Source organism: Epinephelus fuscoguttatus, linkage group LG5 (assembly GCF_011397635.1).
Source record: "Epinephelus fuscoguttatus linkage group LG5, E.fuscoguttatus.final_Chr_v1".
NCBI classification, from domain to species: Eukaryota; Metazoa; Chordata; class Actinopteri; order Perciformes; family Serranidae; genus Epinephelus; species Epinephelus fuscoguttatus.
In genome coordinates, this window is record NC_064756.1 from 14841319 (window position 1) to 14868757 (window position 27439).

At 40.2% G+C, this 27439-nt stretch overlaps 1 long non-coding RNA gene across 1 annotated transcript in view; it reads left to right on the forward strand.

Annotated features, from left to right (window-relative positions):
- The first annotated feature begins 22946 nt into the window (after positions 1-22946).
- Positions 22947-27439, forward strand: part of LOC125888698 (uncharacterized) — a 143404-nt gene continuing 138911 nt past the window's right edge. Inside the window, exon 1 of the long non-coding RNA XR_007449354.1 lies at positions 22947-23047. This is a non-coding gene — a long non-coding RNA (uncharacterized LOC125888698). The remainder of the gene's footprint in view (positions 23048-27439) is intronic.

Here is a 27439-nt window from a genome sequence, read left to right on the forward strand (position 1 = left end):
TACATCACTGTGTCAACTTTACCTGCTTCTCCATAACTTCTCATCATCTTTTTCTCCAAAGTCCTTCATCATTTTCCTCCATTTTTAATTTTCAGCTTCTCCATAACCTCTTGTGTTTTTGGTCTCTGCCTCTGAGTCGGCATCTCGAAACATATGTTTTATGATTTCCATCATCCCCTCCTCATCTTCTTCAACTCTTGCCTCATGTTACTGTTCTCACCTTTTAATTTTCCTCCTCTGGGGATATTTTACTTACATCTAGTCAGTAGGGTTGGGTACCAAATTTGGTATTTAGGGCAACTGACTGAATTACCTATTTTATAAGTTTAACCTATAATCTAAGTAAGTTGATACATAAGTAGAGATGAAGTGCTATTTGTTTGAGTTTGACTTGCCCCTATGACGCTGTGCATGTGTGCAAACGCGTGGTTGTGGCTATTGCAAATTGTGGCTCATTTTGAAGGTTATGTAACCACTGTTCCGATGCTGGCAAATCTACATACATGTAGCTAACCCGAGGTGGGCTTCGGCCTGGTTTTACCATTGTTCAACGAATATACATGACCACACATTTACCTCTTTAGTTGTTCCAAAAAATGAAAGGATGATCTGATGACTTTAAATTTTCACTAGTTAACATGTAGCTAGCTAGACTGAGAATAGAACATTCAATTGTACAGCTCAAATTCTACTGGCCGCTACCAGCAACTTTTATGTTGGGATGTTTTCTTGCATGTTACTGAATGCTTGAGTCAACACATTGTGCAAGGTGCCCTGGGTGTGTTGGTTATTAACGTTCTGGGACACGTGTCAAGTTCTCTTCTTTCAATATATGCTTTGGTTTTCACAGGAAATTCAATGTTTACATACAGTCTCTTTCAAAATGATAAGGTTTGGGCAACAAAAATAGGGTTAGGTTTACGCAACAAAAGAAAGTGGTTATGTTTCGGAAAAAAGAACAGGGTATGGCTTTAGAATCTTATGGGACACGAAGACTGCTCTCTCTCGAGTGAAAGTCAGTGTTTGTTGGACCCATCCCTGACCCCTACCACCCACCCCACTCTGACTTTCGCCACCTTAACTTTCATCCTTGTCCCACCGCATTTCCCCCTGACGCCACTGGGCGCTGTTAAAGTACAACGGCAACCGACCGCATATCATGTTGACGCTAAAGGAAGCCTTTTTTCGTTGATTTCTGACACTGCAATTCACTGCCCAATTTTTTCATTGACTTCGGAGTGAGACTGTGCTCCTTGAACTGATGCTGTAAATCAATCACCTCGTCAATATGACAACTTTGACCATTGCAATTGTTTTTATTGTCTCTCATGCATGACATATGCAGGTGATGCTTAAAATGCTTAAAAAATGTATATGAGTTTCAACCAGATTGTGCAAACTGTGAATCTTCTGTTTTCTCACTTAAATGCAAAAAGTGGTAAAGCGTGATTCAGGTGCTCTGCGGTAGCACTGCACCACTGTAAATAAGCCTGTACTGCACCGTAGGTCTACAGTACGTATACTTCACATCATGTTGGTAACAGTAACTAATTAGTATCAGACAAGCTGGCTCAACATCAAAGTTAACCAATGAATGCTATGGATCATAGCTTATGAAAGAAAAAAAGCACCAGTATAAGATCCATCTGTATCTTTTCTCTCGCCTCTCTTATCTTGTGGGCTTTTTTGTTTGAGAGAGGCAATGCCAGCGTTCTGTCTTTTGGACGATCCCATTCCTGTTTAGCATGCATGTCCTCGACTGAGAGATTCAACTGTGTCTATTTAATTCTACAGTATGATGATGCAGTTTGAGAGTTTCTTTCAGTGTCTTTTCTTTATCTTTTCAACCCTGGCTGCTGTCTCTGCTCAAGCTTCTTACCACGTTCTTTTATTTATTCTTAACAAACACTGGTACATCTGTAAACATACACTGCATCAAAAGCTACATTTTTATGGGACTACTTTTATGAGGAATGGTGATTCATATAAACCTGTGATAAAGGGCAGTAAAACAGATTTTTATTTAGATATACAAAATGTCACAGACAATTACTTTAAGGTGTACTTTGTCTGGCACCAGCTGCTTGTCTTTGGCTTCGCCTCAACTGGGATACAAGACTGCATGGTCTGTTAAGTAACAGCTGATGTGAAGTCTGTCCTAGCATAGCCCCATCACTCTGCTCTAATCACAGAATTAGGAAATGTACAATTAGTCCTTTCTGGTCCATTAAAGTTCACTTTAATGCAGACTCCTGCCATGGTGTTTTGATAACACACTTAAATGATAGCCAAAGATGGCATGAAAAATTCTATTTTCCTTTTACAGCTGCCAAATCTGGGCTAAAGAAAGGCCACTTTGGAAGAGTCAGTGGGCTGTGAGTCATCACGAGTCTTTAAACATCATTTTTAGCGACAAGGAGAGAGAGTAGAAGAAGTTTCTTTGACGTGGCCGCACCAAAAGTCTTCATATTTTTAGCTGTTTCTCTCCAACTGTGATTCTCCATCTGCATCTCTCCCTCCATAGCTGGTTTTATTTTCATTCAGCAGGATGTTGGATATGTGACAATGCAGAAAATAGAGCGAATCAAAACGGGAGTAGAGAAAAGAGATGGGAGCGCACAGCAGTGAAGGAAGAAAACAGACATCCTTTTCTCTCTCTTTGGGACTGTCACTATGTTGAACCGCTCACTATCACGGCTTTGATAAGAGTGAGAGCTACAGAGGTAGAGAGAGTGTGAGAGAAGAAAGAGGAGAGGCAAATTGAGACTCCCTTAAGCGTTACACTTTTTAAGGCTTGTTACAGAAATCCATCCATTGACATCCAGCAGGGGTTTTTTTTGAGACTGTAGACTGATTACCTGATGAGAGACAGAGAGGGAGGAAAGAGCGGTCCAATTAAGAAGACTGAAGTGCCTCTAAAAACTCAACTTGGTGCCACAGACAGTCGACTTTCAGAAGTCGAGTGACTTTCATGGCGGTGGCTTGTTGCTAATCAAGTGTTCCAAGTAAAATAAGACTGCTGATTTTCTGTGTGATAAAAATATCTTTCATAACAGGTGTGAGTTCAGCTAATTATACAGGAGTCAAAACACCTGTCCACTGCTAAAAGAAAATGATGCATAGTCTGACTGGGCTTTTGTGCTATATAGCAAAAAGTACCAAAGATCTCAGTCTTGGCGCTCTTCTTTATGGCCTGAAGAGGAGCTGAGACAAATCTATACCATACCATTTACTCTCTGCTGCTCAGGAAGAAGAAAACAAACAATTACTTTTGTTTTTTGGTAGATTTTTCCAGCTTTACTTAGCCACTTCAACCTCTATAAAAAAGCATTGTTGTCACAAGAAATACAATACAAACAACAAAGTGCTGGTGAAACTGCAGTTAAAGCCTCTTTATCTTCTATAATATGATGTTTGGGCAAAGTATAATTATATAAAGGATCTGATCAGTCTGCTCAGATTTGATTGAACCACTCAAAAGTGGGTGTGGCTTGGTTAAAAGAGAGATATGGAGCTGCAGTGGACTGTTGGCCTCTCCCCACACATCACTCACCCAAGGAGAACAAGGGAGAAACAAGTTAGGACATAACCACACTCTTTTGAAAGTGTTAAAAAAGTTTTTGTGAGCTGATAGTACACACTAGGTACTGCCCTACTAGGACCCACGAACAGTCATACAGCGTTTATTTGATGGGCAGACTTGGCTCGTAGCCTATACATAGATTTGACTGGATATATTTATACTATATATATGACCCCAAGTGTGGGAGGATATGACTACTCATTACAAACCAAAAAAATGATACTCACTACACAAAAAATGGATAATTCAAATAATATTGTCATAATCAAGATGCACACACAGGCAATAGAGCTATCAAAGACCATCCAAGCAAAAACAATGGCCAAGCATACAATTTCCAGGTGCTCGAGACTGATTTACTTTAGCAAAAGTAAGTTGTCCTTCTGGATATTGTTTCACGGTAGCATATTTAAAGGATACTATGAACATATTCATCCTTTTCTTAAAGCCACTTCTTAAAGCGGTGTGTAGGAATTTCTCCCATCTAACATTGAAATCATATATTGCATTCAAACGGATAGCACACTCTAGCGCCTCACTAATTCAAACGCGTATTGCAACAACGGTAGCCGCTCTGTACCAAAAAGCTATGATAACATTGATGAAACCATGTCATCTGATATTTCATGTAGTATTCATTCAAGCTCCTACACAGACACACGCGACGCGAGTTGACAAACCCCCTCCTCACCATGCTGGCTGTGTTTACAATGTAGGACTGTTGGGGCGGGTGTAAATCGAAACGAACCAATCACGTCTTGTCTTTTGACAACTGACAAGTGGCTCAACCTCACACACCTCATCCCTCTCCTTGCAACACTGCACCACAAACAGCGGCTAACAGCTGTTAGCGGCCAGTGCCACTGTTAGCCGCTGTTAGCAGCGCTGGTCTAATAGAAATCTATTAGCACAAGTGGAGCCCTTTAATTTGGGTTGTGGTCCAAAAGTGGGTCATGGATCCATTCTGAATGGAATGCAAGTGATTTTGAAGTACAGTAAATTTCCAGCATAGAACTTTTATTCTGAAGTACTGTTTTCTGCTGAAGAGAGAGTGGCAGCTACTTGAGAGAGATAGCAAACTAGTTCTATGACATGGCCAAACGCAAGAATGGTACTGGTTGTATTAAACTGTTTGACCTTGAACAAATGACTAAAGAGAAATCTGGACCCCATGGCTGGACCAGTTAGGAACCACTGCTCTAATGGACTCAGGGCTGTCTTCCTAAATGCCTGAAAAACCCACAGATAACAAGGCAGCACACACCACTGTATGCAAAGGGGGACCCAAAAAGAAATCCCACCGCATGAGCGGTGAGGAGGATCACAAATAAAGACAACTTTCTGGCTTGGTTGGGTGGACTCCTGTGGGACGCTGAAGTACCAAGCGCCGACGAGATCATTGTCATCATCTACAAACAAAGCTTTTGTGTCAGTAGGGATAACTGGTGGTGGTGGCAAAAGGATAGCAGACAGTGGTGTGTGCTGCCATATAAACTTTGGGGTCTGCTCATATTCAAATAGGCACGTCCTGATTTTTGGCAAATGCATACTTGTAATTGGAGGAGAGTACTATCCATATTATCCAGTAGAGGGCTTCACCTGTGTGAGACAGAACCATGAGCCACACTGTTCTGCTTGGTGACATATTCCTTCAGTAGGCTGAACACTGGCACTGTACTGCGGTTCATTTTGACGGCACTGTTTACTGCCTTTTGAGAAACTTTTGTTCAAACCTACTGTGCCCAGCCTTGGGCTGAAAGCTACTGACAGTGTAAAGAAGTCAGATAGAAATATGAGATGAACTTAGTCATTGTTGGTATTGCTTGTTTCAAATAGTTTGTTGGCAATAACAAGCATCTAGAATAACTCTTATCCTTTCAAATGCACCTACAGACAGTTGAGTTTTAAAAAGGAAGAGGCAATCTTTGTTACTCCGTCCTGACTTGGGGCACAGCACATCATTAGAAATACTGAATACTGATTGTGGTTTCTGCACAAATACACAGGTAATCACTTATGTTGACTCTGGAGAATTATTCGATCAGGGAATGAAATTAACTGAAAGTAGTGTCAACAATAAAGTCCCCTCAAGCCTGTGACCTTGACTGAATTCATGCTCCCACTCTCTATCTCTGTATTCTGGTTGATTTGGCTTGTGATTCCCCACTCTGATTAAAGCTTGTCAGGAGTGGCCACCACAAATTAACATGCACTCCTTCATTTATTCCTCCTTTCATCAGTTGCGGGTAGAGAGGAAGCAAAGGGCCTCAGGGAGGGTGGAGGGGGTGAGTGAAAGAGGCAAGTTAGAGCGCAAAGTGGAAGAGAGGGGTGCACGAAGCAAACAGTAAAGCAGAGAGCTACCGTGGCCTTGAGGGAAATGGAGGGATGGGGCTGGGGGTTGGAGGAGGTGTGAAAAGAAGATGCTGGCATGAGGAACAGCGAAAGATGATAAGAGCCCCAGGGGTAAAGAGAATTGAGGCATAAGAGAGCTTGTGGGGGAGGGGGAGGGGGCTTTTGTTTGAAGCAAACTTCATATCCACTTGATCCGCTTCTGAATTTTGATCAGAACTTGTTAGATGTCTGCAACTGCCCCCATTCCCTTTTCTCCTTGTTTGGTTCCACTCTCCTTTTCTCCTTGTCATTTCTTCGCCAGTGCTCCTTTGTTTCTTCTGGACACAATGGGACTGTGCTGAGAGTCAGACAAAAAGGATGGCACAGAGAGAGTGGTCAAATGAGAAGAGATTTGAACTTGAAACTGTGCTCAAGATAATGAAAAAAGCCATTTTACCTCTTTTAATGTTGAATACAAAGGTGGATATCGTCACTCAAGTATCAACATAAACCTTCCCTACACCCAACGGGACATTACATTTTAAAGTGTAAGAATATGGCTGTAATGGAAACTTTATCAAAGTCTTGAAAAACAGAAACAGAAATAGTTTAATTTTCTATTTACAATAACTGGATTCTCGGAGAGTGGAGACTTCCACCAATTACACCAAATGCCTATCTAACAATGCTGAATGTACAATAAATGAGAACATTAACTGCTATAGTTGAGGTCCCCACTTGCTAGCTAATTGACACTGCTCTGCACTGCGCACGACACGCGCTGGTAATGCACTGGAGAGTTGTGCTCATGGAACTGTGCCTACAGTATATAACAGTACTGTTCTCTCTCTCAGCACTGGTGCCTTTGCTAGCACTGTTAGGCTGTTAGCACCACATTGTTGCAGAACTGTAACCCCCAACTGCCCAGACGACGATGAGCGAACCCCCATTAACGCTATTAGCTCTGTCAGCACTGTTGTCATTGTTAGCACTACACTGCTAGCTGCCACCATTTCAGCTCAGCCACCTCCATGTTTGCTTTCAACATCCAAAATGAGATCCCTGTTGAGTCCCAGCCCAGACTAAAGCCCCTTTTACACTGCCAGATTTCCCGCGAATGTTGGGCCATTTTGCCAGCAAGCTGCGAGCATTTAGACACACAGAGCCGGATTGGCAGGTTGATCCGAGGTGCCCAATTTTCCTCCGCGTAGGGGTAAACATATTGGCGGAACCTTTTCGGTTTTAAAAGAACGAGGCGGCCTTCCGCCACGGGAGGGGCTGTTGATGACTTGTGGGAGAAGCTGTTGATGACGCCGCACGTGCGACCCACTGGCGGTGGATAAACAGGAAATAGCTGATGGTAGGAATGAGCAGCTAGTAGCAAGAGGGAAACACAAACCTGACAGACACTGTAAAGATGAGCAACTGGGGAGACAAGGAATTCCGCGCCCTCCTTGCCCTCGCAAACGAAGAGGCCATTAACCTCCAGATGACGGGGACGGTGAAGGACGGGCCAACTCATAAGAGAACTGCCGAAGGACTGACAGCCGCGGCTTCCCTCCCACATCACTGTTTACGTCACACGCTGAGCTACACGTTTTGTTACTTGCTCACGCCCCCCATTGCCCCGAAAAAGGCACATTCTGTATGAGCAAAAGTAGCTAGGCAGCATTTTGCTGCACTCCCCGATTTTGTTTCTATACTGCCAATGCTGAAAGAAGACTGATTGGGCTTTCCTGCAAATTTGCACAATTCCTATTTAAGAAGGGCTTAAGAATGTCATACATTGCAAAATGAGAAATAATTTGTGTATCTGCCCAGTGATTTGGATCCACTCTAAAATCCAATGGATTCTTCGCTGGCTGCACCCTTCCAGCAAGTTTCATGAAAACTGGCTCAGTAGTTTTTCCATAATTGTGCTGACAAATATGTGAGAAGGATAATAAACATCAATTTTAATTTCATAAACTTAAAATGACCTCACCTTGAGGGCTAATTAGCTCCTCCTGGAGCTGTCAAGTGCATCTCACAGTCTTCATCTGTGAATGGAGTTTGCTCAGCTTTCATTCATTAATATTATTACTTGGGTTTTAAGGTTAAAATGATTAATATCTCGCTCATTAATTACTGTACTTTAATGTTTTTTGCAGCGTTTGTTGTGAATACAATACGTTTTTCTCTCTGTGCCTTTCTTGTACACCTTTATCACAACACAGGGAGAGAGGTCCTTGGTTTTCAGAGGGTTTCTTTGTGATAGACAGGATCAAAACAAGATAAACCACAGACAGGTGGAAGTGCAGTACTTCATGTGAAAGATCATGAAAGATTGAGCACTTGTTCACCAGAAAATAAACCTCTTTCAGCAAACCTCACAACAGGTGCCACTTGACAAGATGTGCAAGTAAACCTGCTAGAGAGATGTCAACTTTTGGAAACTTTAGAACAGATGTATCAATTATCAGACCTCACAATAAAAATATAGTGCTGTGGTCTCTGCCTTTGAGATAACAAGGACGCTCCATATCCAACACTGACAAGTCACAGCACTTTTTAGGAAGAGACGTGAGTGACACTGGCTTTAACCGCGTGTCCTTCACCACATTTTACCTTCCATGTCTGTCATGTCGATGTAAAGTTGGGGTGGAAAGCACACACACACACACACACACACACACACACACACACACACACACACACACACACACACACACAGGGATCTGAAACTCTCCCTGTCTTTGTTTCTTCCTCACTTTTGTACTTTCTTATGATCCAAGGACATCCCGGAGTTGAGAAGCGAGTGGTAAATAAAGCAGAGATAGTTACATGATTAGTCTTCCGTGCCAGAGAGAGTTTAAGTTTAACTAAAGCCACTCTTCTTCCTCTCTGTTCTGGCTCCTTCACTCCTGCTCTCCATATTCTCTCCCCCCATCCTTCCCAACAACTTGGCTGTCCCCTGGCTGAACCACTTCTGTTTAATATGAGTTCATGTGTGTGTGTGTGTGTGTGTGTGTGTGTGTGTGTGTGTGTGTGAATGAGTGTGTGCATGCGTGTGAGTGTGTGTGTGAGAGAAAAAGAGAAAGAGAGCAGTGTGTGTGTACATGCTAAGCCATCAATCGATTCTCAGAGTGTAGCTGAGGCTACTGCTTTAACTCAGCAGCCTTACAAAGTTGCTTTACTTCAAACATCAGTCAGTGCGCTGACTGGGAAATACTAGTATCTACAGTTTTATTTATTTATTTTCTTGGGAAGGAGAGAAAGACAGTTTATTAGAAGTGATGAAAAAGACCATGTATTCAGTGTAGAGTGTCCAGAAAACAACTACTGTAGTTGTCCACATATTCTATATATCGTCCCTGCACACTAAACTGAAACATACTTTGCATAACTGTAATTATTAGCAATTATTTTAAACCTAATATTAGCTTTATGGCTCTTGTAACCTGCATAGGGTTCCCAGAGTATACTCAAACATATTAGAACGAGTATCTAGGTCTGTAGGAAGGGGTTGAAGGAGAGAACGGCAGACACAATAAGCAGCTGGAGTCATGGGGTATTTTTCACTTTAAATACGTTAAGACTTGGGCAGAAACAAAAAATAAAAGTCCCTTCTTTAATCCGGTGTTCTAGTGTCATCAAACTGGTGGATATGGTCCTGATACATTCAGTACAACAATGTTTTTTTTAACAGTGCTTCACAGACTGAACGCATGACATAATCTCCTGAAACTGGTTACTTAACACAACTAATTTGCAATGAGAGAAAATGTCTCTGAGTGCAAAAGAGCTCAGGATTTCTGTTTTCTATTGATTTAGTTCAACTTTGTCCCTTAGTCATAGTCAGTTCAGCTAGCGTCATTCAGATGGAGTAGTGTCAAATCAGTTTCTGTGCGTTCCTCAGGTTTGTTAATGGCTAAAGTATACTTGCTGCACGAAATGAGTGCACATGCACTTTTCGTGCACGTTTGGCTGCCACGCCTATTTTGCAGTCGTTTGGCGCGTAGACCGCACACTTTAGTGTGTAGCGTGATGCGTACGCGAGATGCAATATTGGCATGAACACTAGAGGCGCTTGTGCGAAGTATACCTAGACACTGTGAACGTGAGGTCGGAGGTCATCACAGTGGCATTGAAAGCACTGACAGACATGCGGAATTATTCCCTGTGCTTTTCCTCATCGATTGCTCGCGTGGGTAAAACAAGGGAAACAAACTCCCATGTGATTGGTTAAGGGGCCGCACATACCATCTCTGATGGCGGCGGAGACGACGTCTTTTCCACTGCCGAGATCTTAACAGCAATAAAATTATGATATCCTCTTCATTGAGAGTGTCCATGTTTGTCTTTATCCGGAAATATACTGTCACCACCTTCTTCGTTTTTCACGACCTCTGTGTCTGAGTGCTGCAGTCTGCCCCTAGCGGAGACCACCAGTATCAGGCGTTTTGGCTGCATCAATGAACGTCCGTGCTGCAGCAAGTATACACACCTCAAACCTCAACCTCAAAAGCTAGCCCGTGTAAAAACAAGGTTATTCCTCTTTTGAGTCAGGAAATCCAAATCCTTTATGGCCATAATGAATATTACATCAACATTCTCTTCTGTAACACAATCGTGATTAAATGAATGATTTATTATTATTATCATTATTATTATTTAAACTGCACAACATCTCTTGTGTGGAATATTTTACCCCTTTTTACACAAATCATGAATTATGATTATTAACAATTTAACCATGACATTGTTGTGTTTCCTTTACAACCATGAACAGCACAATATCATATATACTGCATATCTTTCATTCTTATATTCAAGGTCATGTTTAAGTGCACATATCCAGTCGTCCTCCAAACACATTTCATATTGTCATTAGCACCACAGGGCATAACAGGGCAGCCACACCGCAAATGTACTTTTGCATCCAATCAAAAGAACCGAGCTGACGACTTGTATTTAATCTTTTCTGTCAGGTTATTAATGCAGAAATATGTGGCTTTAACAAGAGCTTTAACACATAATATCACAGCAGTATATATAATGTGAAGGTCACACATCAGCAAGGAAAATAGAAGCCTTCTGTTGCACCTCGTTTCAAGAGACAACAGTTGCCGTGCTAGCCCAACTCTCAAACTGAATGCATCAGTGGACAAGATATTCTGTGTTCTTTTTGTTTTTTCTCGCATACCTCCATAGAAAATGGCGGACATATTGATTTATTGATTGATTGGGGACCACATTTTGCATCAGCAAAACTGTATCAAGAAATGTGTTTACAAACTCTCTCTCAACTCATGCAGTAAAGCTCAAGTCTTACATATCAAGTCGTATTCTCAGTACTTCCCAAACACATGGATTTTTTCTGAAAACGTACTTTTTAAAACTGAAAGAGAAACTTGTCTTTGCTCTCTTCAAAGACAGACTCCAACGCGAGGGTATTTTTAGCAATAATGCATGTGTTTTGGAAGTTCTGAGCATGCGACTGGATAAATAAGAAATGCATAATACTGCACAAGTTATGTGAGAGCTTGCAAACAAATGTTTTGATGTAGTTTTGCTGTTGTTAAATGTGGTCCCTAATCAATCAGTAAATTAAAATGTAGTAAGTATTTCTTTAAGAAATATGGCATTCTTAATACATCACGATAAAATCATATATGACATATTTTCCTTCAGATGTAATTAAGTTTCAATTAAAATATCCCCACCCTAGGTCTGCAGTGGCCCAGTGCACTCTGTTGTAAACACTGTAGCTGTGTTACTGTGTCCACTTATCTATAAATAAGACCCAGTTTTTAATAAAAAAAAAGTTCCTGGAAGTAAGCCATGATTAAGTTTAATTAGAAGCACTAATAACTCCTGGGGGCTTTATAATTAATGTTTATCTCAGGCATCCTCAATCTCATAAGAAATAACTCAGTTTAAACAAAAACTCTATATGGAACTTAGTGAACTTATTTTTAAATGGAAACAGAGGCCGTTAGATTAGTTAATCGTTGGGGAAATATATGTAATCTCCCTACACCTCTTATTTCATGCAGTCTTGCTCTCTTTCTCTCCCCTCTTAATGTTGACCAACTTTTATCTAAAGACAAATAAAATGTTGTTTGTGGTAAAGCAATCCTTTTAATCAACAGTGTAGATGTAGGGTCTAATGTGCTTTTCCATAGCATTAACCTCTTAGAGCCGCGTTGTTTTCCAGCACACAAACACAACACAAAGTCAAAAAGAGAGAAACTATGAAAATGAAATAGATAAACAAACCGGCGACTGTATTTGCAGTGTAATGCGATCTAAATCAATGCTTCCTCACACTGCAGTGTAACTGAAATCAATGCATTCTTATTAAGTATTAAAGCGTTCACCACACATGCTCTCTCCACAGTGAGTTTGCCAAAGCCCTCGAGCATAATATAGAATGCAAGGCAACATCCTGTCGATTTGCAGTTATGCGTTGTTCGATTCCATTGGTCATAATTTACTACATTATTAGAAACATGAAATATTGATACCACCTTGACAAACCCGGGGGGCTTCCAGAAGTTTAGGGGACCACTTTGTCATTATTTGAGACAAAATTACTTTTTCATTGCGGTCGTGTATCTTCTTTTATAGATTCAATATATTTTAATATTTCAGTAAATGATGCTTTACTTTTAATACCCCTCGGGATTTAGTTAGTAAAAGCTGTTTTCTCCGGGACTTTTGGTTTTCATTATATTACATTCAATCACAGGCAATGCAATGCACCTGACTTGCATTTCCATATGGCAAAGACAGGAGTCTTTCTTCAGCTTCCAGACAGTGTCAGATGTTTGACCGGACCCTGTGGCAGACCTAAATCCACAGGCGGACATTTGATTTCCGTGAGCAGGCTTAATGTAAGCATAATAGACAGCACCAGCATGTCAATCAATCAATCAATTTCATTTATAAAGCCCATTATCACAAATCACAATTTGCCTCACAGGACTTTACAGCATACAGGGCTTTGCATGTGAGTGTATTGATCAGGCTGATCATACAATTAAAAGCACATCCATCCTATCTATGAGGATATGCATGGCACACAGTGTCATAGGCTGTATTTGATTTCCATTAGGCTACAGCTATTTTCTTGGGGGCTGCTTAGATGTGGATGCAATTTCAGACCAGCAGAGCGATACAAGAAAGCTAAGCACGGCATTAACGGAGGGCTTACCCTGGACCCCTGCTGGTTGTTTTATTTTTAATAAATAAGCTCAATTTTGATGCTTTTCTATTGCACTTTGGCACCTTATTTAAATGCAAAGTAGGCTGCATGTCTTAATCATTAAAAAAATGTAAATGTGTACTTCAAAAACTGTTGTTCAGGCTACTTTCCAGATTAATTATGAATTTTGATGTAAATAAATATGTACGCTTTGGCATTTTGCCTCTACAGTGACTTGTGTCATTTAGTGCTGACCACCAGACTCTGCTCCAACTCATTCCTTGCTGCTTGCACATGCCAAGGGAAGAGAATGAGAGAAAGACGCTGTGCAGCTGCTATAGGAGCTACTGACTGAGTTTACTCAGAATAGAAAGTCACTAAAGGGGTTGGAGAAGCCACCTAGTCTGTGTGTGTGTGTGTGTGTGTGTGTGTGTGTGTGTGTGTGTGTGTGTGTGTGTGTGTGTGTGTGTATAGTTGATGTCAGGTACTTCTGTGTGAGTTGGGGGGGCAGGGATAGCAACGTTTGTCACACAAGAATCAGTGGTTGTATGAGCTCATTATTCATATTAATAGTAAATATTTTTGTAGTGGACAAAGACCTTTATGAGCTATGGGTAATGACCGAAAGAATGTGGTTGCAGACACAAGAAGCTGAAATGAGTTTCCTCAGAAGGGTGTCTGGGCTCAGCCTTAGAGATAGGGTAAGGAGCTTAGACATTGGGAGGGAGCTCAGAGTAGAGCTGCTGCTCCTTCACATCGAAAGGGGTCAGTTTAGGTGGTTTGGGCATCTGATCAGGATGCCTCCTGGGCACCTCCCATTAGAGGTGTTCTGGGCACGTCAAACTAGTAGGAGGCCCTGGGGCAGATCCACAACATGCTGAGGGAATCACATATCTCGTCTGGCCTGGGAACACCTTGGGGTCCCCCAGGAGGAGCTGAAAAGTGTTGCTTCAGAGAGGGGCATCCGGAGTACTTTGCTCAACCTGTTGCCCCCATATCCTTGGATAAGCAGTTGAAAATGGATGGATGGATGGATGGACAGCCAGACCTGTGGCTACAGCCCAATTGGTCCTAAACACACCCCGTTTTGTCTGCCCAGTGCCCTTACTGGTATGCGGCTGTATTCTCGGAACCCATCGGCTGTATTCGGCGTCTGACTTCCGGCAGATGGCGATACAGCCTCTGGGGGCAGACCCCTGATATTTTGGCTTTCCAGTTTGGTTTGAGCAGAGGAGGCGAATTTCCATTTCCGACTTCCGTTTATGTATAAGTAAATATGCTGAACCATTGCAATGTATTCAGAGTTTGCAGTGATGCCAATTATGTTCCGCCTCGTTAGTTCACCGCACGGACCATTTAACCTGGCAACAACTGCAGCCGGCTCAAACGTGATTGGTCAATATAACGCGGACTACAAACAGCCTACAACCAGAAACCAGGACTCTTCCGCTCTTCTTCCGGAGGCAAGATCTCCGGGGTTTGCCTACAGACTCTACATTCACTGAATGTACAGTAGAGTCTGTATATAGAGACTAATGTGGCTGTGGCTCAGAAGTAGAGCAGGTCGTCCACCAATCAGAAGATGAGTGGTTCGATCCCCGGCTCCTCCCATTTGCATGTTGAAGTATCCTTGAGCAAGATACTGAACCCCAAATTGCTCCTGATGATGCTTCCATCAGTGTGTGAGTTAAAAGACTGAGTAGCAGGTGGCACCTTGCATGGTAGCCTCGGCCACCAGTGAGTGAATGTGTGTTTGAATGGGTGAATGAGACTCATAGTGAGTGGTCGGATGACTAGAACGGCGCTATACAAATGCAGGTCCATTTACCTCTGCTTCTTTTGTTTAAGTCTGTTTTGAATGAAAGGATCTGTAGTGGACAATGGAGGATATGGCAGTTTTGTGGACGAGGCCAGGCCCCTCAGACCCACTCATCCCAACTTGTGCCACTAATGAAACATGTTTCCTTGTCCTAAATAATTCCTGTTCCACAAGATTAATTTTGTATGCCACGCTAGAGGTTTATTGGCCTGCCCTGTGTCTGCCATTATTATTTTATTAGTGTCTTTGTCTGCACACGCATGTGGACATGGCAATGTCTGTGAGCATGCAGCTAAAACGTCTCCTGGTTAGAACTGTTCATTATCCAGGAGGTTATTACCAGGAGCCAAATTATCCTCAGAGGTTTCTGACTCTCCAAAGCAAATGGACCAGGTGATTAAAACCAGTAAAAACATAGAATAAAGTAGTTTCACATTATAAGTCAGTGTTTCTGATTCCCAGATGGGCCGTTAGCCCAGCACCTGCTCACATGTGCTCATGTCTTTCCTCTGATAACTTAAATTCCAGATAATCAGGAGGCTCTTTCCGAGAGCCAAATTATTCTACCAAAATTTTCCTTTCCAAACCAAACAGGCCCAGTGATTTTAACTGGTAAAAACAGTGAATAAAGCAGATTCTTGTCACAGAACTAACTATGCTGGCTATTGTAAAGTGACTTATTGCCTTCATATGAAGGTAACTAGTAATATGTAATATATTACATTTTGAGAGTAACTTGCCCAACACTGATTCTGGAGTAATGTAGAAACATGCCAGTGCAACATTGCAATCTCTGGACTCTACTCTGGACCCACTCCCTAGATATGATTATATAATTCTTACATTCAGGTTACACTACACTAGGGAAACATACTTCTTATGTTATATTCCATTACTGCCAATATCCCCCCTGAATCCTACACACTGAGCCTTAAAGTGTTCATTGAATGAATGAATGAATGAATGAATGAATGAATGAATGAATGAATGAATAGTACCATTCTTTTTCTATAGTTAAGTGGTGCCTCCAATATTTTCACTACCCTGATAAGACAAAGCAACATCTCCAGCCTGAGCTGCACCATCATGTGTCTCCTAAGTTCAGGGCACTTGAGGTCTTGTCTCATGGACTTACATTCAATGTTTCAATATTGTGTGCGTTAGTGTGGTGGCAGCCATAGCAACTTTGTGGCTGCATAATCGAGGATAGTTCAAGGTGTAGTTTCTCCAGTCCATCATGGCTAACCTTTGGCTTGTTTGAAAGTTTCTCTTCAGGGAAGAATTTCAACAGCGAAGAGAAATGTCTCTCCTAAACTTCCAATGTTCAAGTTGTAGCTTGAATTTCTATTGGATGATTATTCCCAACTTTTGACTCAAATTATCCAAAGATTTAAATTATTTTGTTTGTTTAAAATTTGAGGTTTTCACAATTGATTCAAAATCAAGACTCTATTGGGGATTTATTGTAGCAGCATCGACTAACCCACAAAGACTAAAACTATGGAATTTGGGGGTTTTGTTTTTGTTCCTTTGCAGCTAAGTTACCCATAGCTTGTCATTTCATAGCAGAAATGCTGGCAGAATTATGTCAGGTTATTTAAAGTTCTGCCTGTCTACTTTATGGTCTAACTTTAACATATAATGCGATAAGAAACTGCTTTTGAATTCAACTTGCTTCTTTCCCTGAGTTTATCAAACACCTCTGCTGACAGTGATGGATTGTGTTTGTTTCAGGATCTCACTTCCAGATTTACAAAGATAGAATCTTTTGTGTTTGTTTACAACCATCTGCCTCGAAAAAGCTTATGAAGGTCCATCAGCGTCCTCGCTTCCTTAGAACCCAGTGGATTTGATTAAATTAAACCAACCTTAAACAACCAACTCAGCTCTAATCATTTTGTATGTGAATTGATCGATTGAATTTAGTTGACAAGTTGCCCCATCCATCATTGCCATGTTGCATGTTCCCTAAATGACTCACTCATTACATTAATCAGTACATAAATGTTATGTTCTCAAATTCTCAAATTAGCATTACTTCCTATAATGTGATCATAAAATGTTACTTTGTAATTTCAATGCTTAGAAGTGTGGTTTATGTAGCATGTGTCATAATTTGTTTGTGTCTGTTAATGGCTATACCGACTTGACTTTTGCCACAGTGTGCCTGTTCTTCCATATTCTTCCACATTAACTTCTCAGGTAAAATACAAAGTCACTGTCAATGGCATTTACCCATGGAAACTAAGGATTAAGAACAATGATCCAGCCTTGAGGAATTTCAGGTGCAATGAAAAAAAAAATCACACTTGCAGGAATACAGTGTTGTGTATTGTGAATAAACACTTCCTAGAGAAGCACAGTGAAATGCATCAGAGTGTAAAAGATTCAATTATGTATCTACCTGCATGCAAATGGACCAGGAAATGAATGCAGGTACACACACACCCACAGAAGCACACATGCCCATACAAAGTGCACACACACGCACATAGACCGGAAACGTTTCCTCTCAAGTTATCTCTGGTTAAATGCCTTTCACACACATCTACACACAGCCAGATGGGTTTTTAGGTCATTGCTGTGCCTGCAGCAGAGCCAAGAAATGATGTCATCTCAACCTGTTGCAATGTTGTCTCCTGGCATTCCTGGAAAAAAAAAAAACAACCTGTTGACTGACCTTTACCATGAATGTCCACTGAACAGTGAAGTTCACAGGCAGGATGATTCCCTGTTAGTTTGAAAGAGAGCTGATGATCAACGCTAAAAAAATGAGTTGCCAGTTACTTTATTTAAATGGAGTAAAACATGAGCCATAGAAAAACATACTTTTGAAATTACTCCAAAGACAACAATTCTTTTTTTTCTTTGCAGTTTCTGTATATTTGTATAAACGATTGTAAAGTGAGCAGAGCTGTTGGTCTAAAAACATGGTCTAAGTCTTTCTGAGACCATTACAAGATCAGGAACAACTGGAGGACCTTCAAAGTCAGAACTCTTTCTCTACCTTGTGCATTTTGTTCTTTAAAGCCACATTTTATTATGATTTGATTGACAGCCCTGACAATGTAAAGGCAACTGTTTTAATTGTTGCTATTTTTCTTTGCTGGGTTTCATTGCCACATAATAAGGAACAGTACGTTCTATTGTACTGTACTAGAGAGTCAATGATTCACACAGATGAAGGGTTAGGCTGGAAAGTTGCTGAAAACTGCTTTGTAGTTTGACAAGGTTGATTTAGACTTCATATAACTGTGTGTCAGTATGAGTAGGGTTAGAGATAGTAGAGATGAAGATAAGGAAGTGTTTTTACAATGATAGACAATAAGATGGAGGACAAGAGGGTTTACATATGAGTGAAACTTCTGTCTGGGACCTTAATGTGGGTTTCCCAATCGTTCACTTTCAATGTGTAAAGGTCTACTTAATTTATAAGTCTGACTGTCAGCTTTTCTAATGCCGCAAGATGACCAAGCTGACTAAACCAGGAACTGACTGAGGGAGTATCGGAGGCCTTCCATTCACACATAATTAGTTTGCGTCCCAGCGTGAGCACAGTCTGAATCAACTCTGCATCCGTGGAACTAAGATCTCTAAGAGATCAGTCTGGGCGCTAATTCTGTATCCAGAATTTCTGTATAAATGTTATATTATCTTATTACACAGCTCTATTAAATGCTGTATTCTGATTGGTCAGTCGCGGCATTCAGCGGTCTGATATTACTGTGTAATGACCGTTGCTATTAGCAACGGTCATTACACAGTTGCTATGTAGCCCAGCGTTGCTAGGGATGCTGTCCTGCGACAGTGCAGCTGTCAAACAACTTCCAAGGGAAAAAACAAACAGAAGTGGCTGATTTTAACATTTCTTTTAACTTATCTGGAGAGTAGCTACAAGGATTTTGAGGAATGGGATGCCACTAAAGAATAAGAACACGGACTTTCTCTGCCAAAAACAAAAGAACACGGGTTTGAATACACACTCGGCAGTCATGCTTAATGACATTTTACGCGAGTTTTATGCCTCGGTTCAGTCCACTAAGCCTGGGTGAGTACAAAACTTTCACCAAAAGTTGTCGAATCTGGTCGGTTTTAATGCACTTCGCAGAGGCGGACAACATTATTTATTTAACTGATAATTAGCCGTGTAGTAAGCAGGATAATGTATAATGAGCCGGTGAACACTGAGAAAATAACTCCCTTCAGGGGAATAGAACGTTCTATTCCCCTGAAGGGAGTTATTTTCTCAGTGTTCACCGGCTCATTATACATTATCCCTTACATAATATATGCACCACACTCACCACACAACTTTTCAACATTTTGTTTACATTGATTTGCTGAGGACACAGTAGCAAGGAATTATATTAATATGAAGCAGTACGTAATTTGTCTAGCTAACTAACTTATTGTATCTGGATTACTTTTTTCAACCACATGACAGTCATCAGGAGACAATGCAACAGTTTTTGAACCTGTCGCTTGATGAATCTTAAATATAAAACATAATAATACATCTTAAAATTGGCAGAGGTATAGTATTGTATTATGTTTATCTTCTCCAGGTGTAAACATAGAGGGGATCATGCATTTGGTTGTGTGTGTGAGTGTTCGTATCTGTCTGTTCTGTCTGCTAATCTCACAAACTACTGGACCAATCAGCCTAATGTTTTGTGTGCAGCTTTATGGCTGTATGCTCAAGGAACCCTTGTGGTTGTGGTGATTCACATTCTCATTGAAAAACCTGTTGTTATTGACCGTTGACTCCTCACTCCTCTTTACCAGCCATTAAAGGCTTCAAGTCCACAAAAAATATTCTAGCAAAGCATAGAGCAAAAGATATTTCCGTAAGTCGTCTTGGCTCAAAGCCAAAAAGAAGAAGTCTTACCATCTGTTACAGGCCACATCATGACACCCATAGCAAACTTTGGTCTCATTTGGAACTGCAGCATCTGTTGATTAACTCCAAACCCTATATGACCCAATAAACTTATACATGATATGAGCTGATAAAAAAAAAGTTATCTTTGCTGCCATCTTGACTGTAAACTGGGTGGAACAATCCCACCAGGTGGGGCCTCATTGTCGAGAGTGACTGCAGTCAGCTCTGGCAGCCGCCTTGCAGAGATCTTCACTCTACTGAGCACATTTTTGTAGTTTTATTATTTAATTATAAATTGATATTAATTAAAGATTTAGCAAATATTTTTTATTACTGCAGGCATTTTTTATTTTTGAGTTTTTGGAGCAAAAAAACACCACTATTGGAGTCCAAAGGCAATGCACCTCCAGCTAATCTTCCTTGAACTTTTGTAACTTTTAAAAAAGAAACTTTTTACGACCTGTTATTACCTGTTACCCTGCTGTCTCCCGTTGGCATGGTAACAGAACTGAGCCTCTTTATTAAGGCATAAAAGACACTTTTTTTCACTGATCAATCTTTAATTGGGTTTGAAAAATAGTAATTAGAGGGAATGCAGTGTGATGTAATTAAAATAGATTTAGAACACATAAAATATTAATACAACAGCATGCTTGAAATGAGACCAAATTATAAGTTATTGTGTGGAGAAATGAGCCTGATTCTCACTGAAAAATGTTAAAAAGGGATTTAGGAAAAGCTTCTGTTCCTCCTTTGCCGCATTTGTGCTCTACACCTCTTTTATCTATTTTATGATTTTAATGCGGTACATAAATGAAGTTTATTATCAGCCGTCCTTCAGTTGATGAGGGACTATTACTTTAGTGCTGAGTTGTCAGCCTGAACGGAAACAGGCTGATCTAGAGGTGAACTGACCTCATTCATCGGAGGGAGGGGGCTGCACCTGCTGACCCCGAGTCTGAGACAATGCAGGGAAGCCCTCAGGCAGCGACCTTTGACCTTTTTATTGATTCTATCACATGTCACTTGTAACAGAGATTTGATTGCTAGGAAATTGCATTTCTGCAGCCAGCAGGGTAGAGATCAGGGTGTAGTGTAGAGGGGGAGAAAAAGGCAATGAGGCAGCGTGACAAAAGAGCTTACAAGATACAGGATAACTCTGTAGCTTGACGGACTTGGTGGCAGGCACTCTGAAAAATAACGCTGTGATAACGCTGTTAATGGTGTTCTACACCAGGAATCAAGGACAAGTGTTCGGTAAACACAGCGTAGCAAGAGCAAAAATCTGTGGGTTTTCTTTTCAGTATGTGAAAAAGGCCACGGCTTCTGAAAGCACGACATTCTCTGTTCAAGTAGGGAGCGCACTGTAAAAACTTAGTCACTGATTACTTAAAACATGAATCATACTTCATGCTTTTATGAATCATGCTACAAGTTTCAATCATAGGCAACCAACCATTGTTAATCGACAAAAATTCAAACACGATTGTTTCCAAACTAAATTCCATAGTTGCTAAATTTTCAGTTTTCAGCACATAACAGTTTATTCTCCAGCACAGAGCCTGACTGTAGACGTGTGTGTGCTCACAGAGAGATCCAAGGAGGCACACACTATAAATCATGTGCTGAAATAGAAACATGAACAACCCCCAAACACCTACATGAACGCACACACACACACTCACATACATCAAACAGAGAGACCTCCTCCATGAGTGTCCCCTGAGTTTAATTTTGGTGGGAGTTTTTTTTTTTATGGACATTTGTGGAGGAATCTGTGTTGTAGGTGGCGCTGAGGCAGGAGGGTGGAGGAGATGAAAACACAGAAATGTTAAAATAGAGAGATGGATTCTGACGGAATGATGGAGGCAGCTAGAAATAAAGGAGGTTGTTCAAAGAAAGAGGAAAAGGGTAGATAAATGGAGACAGAGGGAGAACGGGATGGATGGAACGAGATGACAAAGGGTGGTAAATGCAGAGCAGGACAGCAACACAGGAAGGAGAGAGATATAAGGAGAGATGGAGCGAGAGGGGGAGTGAGGGAGGGATGTGGGGGTGGAAGAGAGGTTGAGGAGATTTTGCAGCCTCTGCATTGCAGGGCCAAGGTCAGAAATAAATAATGAAGTAAGTGAACAAAAGAAGGAAAGAAATGAACAGAGTGACAAATGGAGGAATACAGGAAGGTGAAGCTCAACCTGCGAAACTGTATAACTTCTCTTATATGAAATCTCACTTACACATGCAAATGAGCAGCGCTGCTGAATTCTTTCTATTTGTCCTCTACTAAATACATTTTTATTTCCTGTCACTGACTCGCCAGTTTTAACTCTTTAATGTCCACACTATGAGAAAAGCAATTAAAAAAGTCCTTGCATATTTTTTTTTTATTCACGTGGGGCAATTCATTCATTCATTTTCTGTAACTGCTTATCCTGTTAGGGGTCACAGGGGTGCTGAAGCCTATTCCAGCTGACACCGGGCAAGAGACAGTGTACAACCTGGACAGGTCGGCAAAGTATCATGGGGCTTCCTGTAGCAATAATAACAAAAAAAAAAAAAATCATGTTTATTTTTATATTTTATTTTATCTTATTTATTTATTGAATTATTTATTTTACATTTTTATTGAGATATAGTGAATCAAAATGTGCTATACCATACAGTTTATCGGAACACTTTTAAGCAATCCAATTTCCACAGAAAAAAACAAAATAATAATAAAATGTTTTCACACTTTTTGTGCTCCTGATTCGACTTTAAACATTTTCAGTTCAGTTAATGAAAAACGACAATTTCATTGGTCACTTAGTCTCAAAAAAAAAAAACAAATAAAGCTGTGATGACATTTTTAGTTAACTAAAAATGTCATCACAGCTTTTGTGCTCATGATTAAACTTTTAACATTTTTAGTTAATGGGAAACTCCTTTTATTTTATTTTTTATTTTATATATTGTAGGGCTGCCCTGGGTCATTAGTCGGCAAGATTTCATTGGTTGCTAAGTCTCAGAAAAAAAAAATAAATAAATAAATCTTGTCAAAATAAATCAAAACCCATATGACTAGACCATGTGGGAATTTAATTTGAAAGAGACACAGGAAGTGTCCACGCTCAGCAGTCAGACAGTAGTTACATTAATTTCCAGGGCTGGTACCTGCGGTTATTCCACAGGCTAGTTAATAACATGTCAGGCAGGAAATCCAAAGTGTGGGATCATTTTGAGAAGGTGAAGGACGAACCCAAGGTGATATGTAAACTCATCTTCATTGGTCGACTACAAACATGACGTATCATCTGAAACATGGAAGTAGCTACATGCCCATTAGCCACTTAGCACAATCATTACTGCTTTGCCCACAGCGTCATTAACAGGCGGCTCGCTCAGTGTGTGACGTGCACTTGTAGATAAAATATAGGCCTATATTAATGAAGGTTCATTAGTACGGTTTTGTGTTTCTCTGTAATGTAGCACAGTGTTAACAATGTTACTCATACTGTTGTCAGAATCACAAAGATGACAACAAACATACAGTTCTACAATTTTTCCCACCTGTAGCTGAGCAACATATGATTTTCCCACAGTGGGTGATGTTTGCATATTGTTCTCACATCAGTGTCAGCTCCTAATAAGCAATTGATTCGAGACGGGTTAATAGTGAGCTCTTGGAAGATTAATGAGAAGCTCATTATTATCAATTATACATCAATTATAGCCCAACAATTGGTAACAGATTAGTGCGTGATTTTTCGAAATAATTAAAGTTTTGCTCATTCATTATGTGTACAATTTCAACAGCGTTTACGAAGATTCATGAAGCCGCACAAACCATCATCGATACCATAAATCACTGATGGACAAATCATGTGTTCACCAGTGGCATGATGAACTATATACTCATGTGATTGTTAGGGTTTATTAAAAGTCTTTGGATGTGTTGCAGCCCAGTAACAGTCTATGTTGGAGGTTAAGATCTGTCACTGGAGGCCCTCAACTGCTGAGAGCTTCTTGCTGCCGCTGTCCATGGTGCTGAAGAGGTTGATGAATTCCCTGATTTGACTCACATGTTTGTAGCCATGTAACTGATTCTCTAATTCTCCCTAAAGGCAGAAGTTTCTTCTTGAGTAATCTCAGCTGAGAAGCTTAGAGCGTTGGCTTGGTCAGTCATGTTTTTAGTTTGATAAAAAGGCTTAATATGAGACACAATCACACACATCTTACAGAGCGAATCACCAGGGTGAACCAGAACAAGACACATTTTGAATGACACATCATATTTAAATAATGGGTGGAGTGTGCTGTGAAGGCTAAAATGTCTACAGATTTATTGAAGTGAATTTTGCTCTTCCAGTTTGCATGTTTTCTTCCTGTTTTTTTTTTCCAGCTCTGAAGATAGTTAACTGATGTACACTAGAATCACATGAGGATATGTGGAATCAGATCATGCAGTCAGATAAACATCTCCAAAAATAAAACATGAACAGAAAACTTAAAAAGAACTTTAAATTCCAAGTTTAAAAACACCTGCCATCTGAAGGACAACTTGCTGCAAAGAGATCTGTAAATTCAGCAAATCAAATCATTATCATACGCTGAATGGCAGTGTTCTTTTTCTAACAAATTAGGGTAATGCACACTTTTTAACAGGTGAACTTATACATAGTGTTACTCTTAGGGCAACACAGTGCAGGTATATAATTATAATTACACGTAACAAGTAGAGTGAATCAAATATCTGGTTTTAAGTAGAAATTTTATTGATGCAAGAATTTTTATTCAATTTAAATATTCTTTCATCGTCACAGAAACACAGGGAGGCCACTGAGTAAACTGACTGTATGCAGTGTCAATCCAGCCACAACTTTAGTAGCGTGCTTCTAAATACATACTGAGTTAATGGTTTACCACAGAAATCAATCATGATATTGACATGTCAATTTGAAAAACATGTTTTATCTTATTTCCTATAACCATCAGTTTTAATTGCCTTTCAAAAAACAACCATTTTTTTTTTTTTAAATTTGAGATAATCCAACAAATTTCAAGATCCACACTTACAAAAACACCCTGGGCTAGAAACAAGTGACACACCACAAGGTCTTTTTTTTATATGTCAGACATTAACAAATGCTATATTTTAACACCCAATAACTATAATATACACTTTCAGATCATTTCTTTCTTTTTTTCTGTAGCCTAAATCAATAACAGAATATTTCTCTCCCTGCTAGCCTTGTGGTATATTTGAGTGTAGTTTTACTTGGGTGACAGTTCGGTGAGATTAGCTGTAAATTGGACTGACTGAAAACTCTGACATGTACACCCACAGCCCCAATATGTGCACCCTTCCTTTTTGATGCACTGAATCAATGTCCCTGACAGCACTTGCAGAACTGCGACAAAACTAAAACATGGCTCGCTGTCAACCATCTCATGCTGTCTAGTTGTCCATGTAGGGAAGGCTATAGCTATGTATTGACAAAATCCTCTGTTATCCCTTTGAATTTTCTGCCTAGGTCAGGGGTAGGCAACCCCTGGCTCCAGCTTGACAGGAAATTATATGAAAATGAACCATTATTTTATAATTATAATTATTATTAATATTTACATTTTAATTTATTGTTGTAGGCCTAAAGTAATTCTTACATTCTTCAACTGTAAAAATGTGTAGCATATACACTAATTTAAAAAAAAAAATCCATTCCAAATCCAAAAAGGGAAAAGTCTCAGGGGAAACTAAAGAATTTATTAGTGCATGGACAAACTTGTTTGCTTTCATTGGGAATACTGCAAAGTTTAAGTACCATAAATAGCCCACTGCAGACTAGCCACCTTTTGCTAAAATATATAAATGAATTCTCATTTGGAAATGTTAGTAATGTTGATCGGCTAAATTCACCTTAAAAGGCTGTGTTACCTTTATTATGAGTCTCAAATATGTTTTGCGGCTCTTGACAGATCTTTTGATAGTAAAGGTTGCTGACCCCTGGCCTTGGTGAATAACCGTGCTGCTGCCACACACACACACACACACACACACACACACACATACACACACACACACACAGAAGTACCTATGTGGAGAGAGTCAAGCAAAAAATAAAATGGCAAAAATTTAATTAAAACTTTGGAACCACAGTAAGGCTAAGCCACATATTATGACAATTGTTGGTAAAATTGCTAATAATGAAAACGCAGAGCTGAGGGAGTAAGTAATATCAGAAAATCAGAATTTCTGAGATTCAAGTGGTAAATTTTATGAGAAACAAACCATAATGCCAGAATGTCAGGTGACACAGCATAAAGCATAACAAAGTAGTTTCTGGAAGTCGTGGCGGATGGAAACGTCCTGGGGTTCCTGTCCTGTGTGAGTCAAAGAGTAGGTCCATCCATAAATTTTGGCAGGACAGGACAGCTACATAGGCCCATTTGTGTTAACTTTCAATTTGGAACTATTTTTGAACCCTAACGGGATGTCTTGATTGGATGTTCAGGCCACAGTTAAAGTGCTGTGCTTGGACCAGTTTATTTATGTGTGCATTTTGTAGCTTAATACATCCTAACACCTGAAAATAATAAATCAAAAAATAATTAGCCAGTGTTGACCGACAGGACACCGACCCCAGTCCCCTGGGTGGAAGTCCTGTGCTTGATCTATTCATCCACCGCAACTTCTCCTCTATATTGACTTTGTTGCTCTTAATATTAGATCACCTGACTTTCTGGCAGTGAATTTGTGAATGTTTTCTTGTTTTTCCACTTTAAATCTCAGAGAATATCCATGTTTAATCTCTTAAATATATCACTTTAATCAAGGAAATTATGATTTTTTTCCTAGAATATTATCCATCTCCCCTGGCTCTGTATTTTATTTATTTATTTATTTATTTATTTATTTATTTATGTATTTATTTATTTACCCACAGTGGCCTAATAAGCGGCTGCACAGGGCTAATGAATGGGAAAGGGTAACAAAAGACAGGAAGCACGTTAGAAAGAACACAACAGACACCCTGCCTCAGAAAACAAGTATGAATGCAGTAAATCAGGCTCTTGGCAAAGCCTTTCATAGTGTTTACTACATTTTCAAAAACAAAGAACCCTGTTCAGCCTTTCCTCAATCACGGCATCTGCAGATCCAAAACAGCTCTGCAGGAGGTATTCATTCAGCCCATTGTAAATTCACTACCAATGCATTACCTTGCAAATGCACAATCTGTTTGCCTTTCCTTTAGTAATTAGTGAAGCTGAGCCGCATGTTTTAACTGAAAACCTTGTGTGTGTGTGTGTGTGTGTGTGTGTGTGTGTGTGTGTGTGTGTGTGTACACTCCATATTATAAACAGTGAAAGTATGGCAATCCCTCAACTCTAGCAACCAGTCGCTGACAGCAGGTAACCAGTTTTAAAAGTGTTGAACTCTATCGTAGGGCTATATAGGCCAAGCTCCAAGTTTCAGAGAGCGGTTACTCAGGAAACCCCACCAACAAAATGAAAATATAACCTTAAAAGTCTAAAAAGTGGGAATTGGCTGCCATTGAAGCCTCTCAATGTACTGCTTCGACATTATTTTGGCAGCTTTCTGTATCTAAATTTTAGGGGGGTAGAGCAGACAGACCTTCTTCCTGACTCTGCTTTTCC